The sequence below is a fragment of the Cebus imitator genome, unplaced genomic scaffold (genome assembly GCF_001604975.1).
Source record: "Cebus imitator isolate Cc_AM_T3 unplaced genomic scaffold, Cebus_imitator-1.0 Scaffold54, whole genome shotgun sequence".
Classification (NCBI taxonomy): domain Eukaryota; kingdom Metazoa; phylum Chordata; class Mammalia; order Primates; family Cebidae; genus Cebus; species Cebus imitator.
Window position 1 is genome coordinate 8,289,763 of NW_016107369.1, and position 4,612 is coordinate 8,294,374.

At 40.5% G+C, this 4,612-nt stretch overlaps 1 pseudogene; it reads left to right on the forward strand.

Annotated features, from left to right (window-relative positions):
- The first annotated feature begins 1,309 nt into the window (after window positions 1-1,309).
- Window positions 1,310-4,612, forward strand: part of LOC119471269 — a 12,121-nt pseudogene continuing 8,818 nt past the window's right edge.

Below are 4,612 nucleotides of genomic sequence, written 5' to 3' on the forward strand. Positions count from 1 at the left end.
TCAAATCAGATTTGATAATTAACTGGACTGGATCGGGTTAGAGCCCTCAGATGTCTGACTGGGTCGACGGAAACTGGCAATAAATGGCAATTAGTGCGGTGGGTATGAACTCTAACAAATTTTGGGAATTTGCACAGATTTTGTGTTCTTTGTTTCTTTTTCTTACACTCTTGGGTAGGGAAAAATCATGGGCTAACTTGGCCAAGGGGATGTTAGAGCCAAAGCCAGGAATCAACATAAAAATAGGATGCTTGGCCGGGCGCAGTGGCTCACGCCTATAATCCTAGCACTTTGGGAGGCCGAGGTGGGTGGATCACGAGGTCAAGAGATTAAGACCATCTTGGCCAACATGGTGAAACCCCCTCTCTTAAAAAAATAAAATAAAAAATGGGATCCTTAATTTTTGAAGAACTGAGTATTTCAAAACTGAGATCGCACCACTGCCTGACAGCCTTGGCCACAGAGCGAGTACTCCACCGTACTGGTATGCCTACCTTTATGTATACATAGTATATAAGTATTAGGCAGCAGCAAATGCTTGCAAAAATGAAGGAATCTTACTAAAGATGATTTAAAATTATGGTGGAACATTCAAATGAACAACACTGCACTTTAAGAACTGCATTTAAAAATGAGGGCTCCTGAATTAGGTTCACCCGGGATGCCTATTGATGTGCAGAAGCTTCTAAAAAAAATTTCAACATTTTCATTGCCTCTTTTAAAGGCTCTTTACAATAGGCAACTAAAGATCTCAAATGACTAACTGATAAGGTAAATAGAATTTGTTAACATTTTGGCTTAGTTACTATCCTGCCTCACGGTGGAAAGTAAGCTGAATAAAGTGCTTGTAAAAGGTAGGACCTCAGGTAAAGTAGGCTTATTTCTGTTTTTCAAAGCTATCCGGGCTGAGTCCAGGCATAGAGAACACTTTCTCTGTCCTCTTCATTAATGGGCTCCACTCTAAACTCAGTAATTTAGCTAAGCAACAGAAGCTAAGTTAAAAAGACCACCTATTGAACTAAATCCTTTCTGGCATCTATCTGGCTATTTTGAAACCCTTTTATAAAAGAAAATCACATCTGTGAAGAAAATCTCTATTTGTAAGAGTGTCTACCTCTGTGCAACGGAAAGAGACAGAGCTAAGCCTCTGGAAACTCTTTAAATTGAAAAGGCATTGATTTAAATTTATCTAACAAGGCTTACCTTTGTTTAAGGCGCTTTTCCTGGTCATCTTGTCTTAGCTGGAACTTTACTTATACCTTCCTTCCTCGGTTTGGGCAAATGGTGTTATTTAGGCCTGAAGTACGGAATGGCTGCGGGGAAAGATGAATGGGCCCTTAGAAAAATGAGTCATGGTTTGTGACAAGGTCTGTCTTGGTGTGATGCAACCTCCTCTCCAGTGATAATAGTCCATCTTCCCCGGTTTCTGGAACTCCCTAGGGGAGAACGTCAGAGGCATTTGAACCAGAGCAACTCCATCTTGAATAGGGGCTGGGCAAAATGAGACTGAAACTTACTGGGCTGCATTCCCAGACAGTTAAGGCATTCTAAGTTACGGGATGAGATAGGAGGTCGGCAGAAGATACAGGTCATAAAGACCTTGCTGATAAAACAGGTTGCAGTAAAGAAGCCAGCTAAAACTCACCAACACCAAGATGGCGATGAAATGCCGAGGCAACAGCAGGAAGTTAAGGGCCGACGTGAATAATCCACCCCTTATTTAGCATATATAATCAGGAAATAACCACAAAAACGTGCACTGAATGGAGTAGCCATTCTTTTGTTCCTTTGTTTTCCTAATAAACTTGCTTTCACTTTAGTCTACGGACTCACCCTGAATTCATTCTTGTCCGAGAGCCAAGCACCCTCTCTTGGGGTCTGGATCGGGGCCCCTTTCCTGTAACAACAGGATTGATGGCATTTGGATTCCTTTGGAAAAATCTATCTTTAGACAAATAAGGAGAATTTTTAAAACCTTGCTTTGCATACCTGTTAGTAGCAATAGTATACAAAAGCAACATATTTTGGGGTCATACCTTCTGAACTTCTGAAACTGACTTTGCAAAAATTATAACCAAGGAAATTATGACAGTGAAAGAGATCAGACCTAACTGAGTCCATCTTGCTTCTAACCTTTAAGCTGTCCTTTTTCATTCCTGGGCATAGGCGAACTAACCTTGGGAAGGAATTTAGTTTATAGTTTAACTCTGAAACAAAATTGATAATAATCCTTTTCTGGAAAAACAAAACAAAACAAAACAAACAAGAAAAAACCCTTCTTCAAAAAAAAAAAAAAAAAAAAAAAGAAAAAAAAATTAACAAAAAAAAAAAAAGAAAGAAAAAAAAAAAAAAAAAAAAAAAAAAAAAAAAACTTCTTAAAAAAAAAAAAAAAAAAAAAAAAAAAAAAAAAAAAAACCTTCTTTAAAAAAAAAAAAAAAAAAAAGAAAGGAAAAAATCTTTGGCTAGAGTCACAGAGGGAGCACAAAAATAAAACAAACAAACAGAAAAAAACCCTTCTTGCCTGGGAACCAGTCTGCCTTTATAGGACTAGTAAATTAGCTACAGGATTAGAAATTATGGTTTAGTGGCCATGTAGCCTCCAGCTGCAAGATTCTTAACCTCCCCAAATTGCTCCTGGGGAAAGTGTAACTACTGTAGAACCTAAGATCAGTGCTTGAGACATTTTGCAGACCCTGTACTCCATGGATCAACTGACAGCACCCAGACTGGTAATCTGGTTGTACCAGTTTTGTGATCCCATCCAGGAAAAGAAGACAACAAGCAAGAAAACTCACTTGACCTCCCTATGATTCCATCTCTAACCTGACCACTCAGCACTCCCCACTTTCCGAGCCCCTACCCACCAAATTATTCTTAAAAACTCTGACTCCTGAATGCTCAGGAAGACTGATTTGAGTAATAATAAAACTCCATCTTTCCCAAAGCCAGCTCTGCATGAATTACTCTTTCTCCATTGCAATTCTCCTGTCTTTATAAATTGGCTCTGCCTAGGCAGTGGGCAACGTGAACCTGTAGAGAGCAGTTACACTTCTTCAATGGCTAGCTTTGTTTAATAAGCAATTCAAGCATAATGGTAATGAATGAGTAATTTAGGTGAATGTGAATCGCAGAAAAATTTATAAATTAATTTATCATAGTTTCAAAAATCTTTTTCAGCAGCTTAAAATGTTAAAATCATGTTAAATTAATTAATTGAAAGCCATTCAATGTCTGAATCATTTCTAAGTAAGTTAAAATACTGAAACATTTATTATTAAGCATAACTTTAGTTTACATACTTCAGCATCTTGTTTTTGTAGAAGTTAAATACATAGAAGTTAAATATAGTTGGATCTGTTAAGAAACATAAAAATCCGGCTGGGTGTGGTGACTTATGCCTATAACCCTAGCACTTTGAGAGGCTGAGGTGGGCAGATCAGCTGAGGTCAGGAGTTTGAGACAAGCCTGGCCAACATGGCAAAACCCCGTCTCTGCTAAAAGTACAAAAATTAGCAGGGCATGGTGGCATGCACCTGTAATTCCAGCTGAGACAGGAGAATCACTAGAACCCAGGAGGCAGAGGTTACAGTGAGCTGAGATCATGCCACTGCACTCCAGTCTGGACAACAGAGCAAGACTCTGCCTCTAAATAAACAAATAAATAAATAAAAGAAACATGAAAAATTGAGGAAACCTATCTTTCTAAAAATTAGGAGATGGCCTTCATCTACAAATACTGATATAAAACAGTTCAAAATTGATTACTTCCTTGACGGTTCACTGGAAATTAATGTTACTAAGAGTTAAAATTATGATTAATGTATGTAATTAAAATATAATACAGAGATGTGTACTGTATGTACTATATGTGAAACAGGAGGAGTTCCTTTATCCCCTTCTCAGGGTGTGTGACAGGGGTGTGGCTTGCTTCTTTGGTGCCCCACTTCTCAAACTGTAGGGGGAGCATGCAGGTGGCAGGTCATGGGGAGCATTTTTTGGGCTCCAACCCCACAGCAGAGTCCAGGGTTGAGTGTTGACAGCTCACGAAGCCCCAGTGGGTGTGTGTTACAGTGTGTCCTTTCAGCTTTGCCATCTGCTGGTGGCTTGTGTTAATCAGCTCAGTTAGACCCTTTGCCTTATCGCAAAAACAGACGGCTTTCTGTATCCTGGGTTCTTGCCCTAGCGTCCGGGAAAAATCAGATCACATGTGGATTTGGAGAAGGAGAACAAGGTTTTATTGAGTGGTGGAAGTAGCTCTCAGTGAGCTGGGGAGGGAGCCAGAAAAAGGATGGAGTGGGAAGGTGGTCTTCCCCTGGACTTGAGCTGTCCGGCAGCCAGGCTCTCCTCCAACCTCCCCTGCCTGAATTCCCCTGGGTATTGAATTGTTCCGCCATCAATGGCCCAGTGGTGTCTGCTGGTGTCTGTCTTCTGCTTCTCTCAATGTCCAGCTGCTTGTGTGTGTGCCCGCTGGGGTCTCAACTTTTTATGGGCACAGGGTGCGGGGGGCGTGGTGGGCCAAAAGGCAACTTTATGGGTGTGAAAATAGAAATCTGTCCTCATTTAGGTTCGTGGACACAGGGTTGAGGATGGAACCCTCACCAGGGACCCCGCC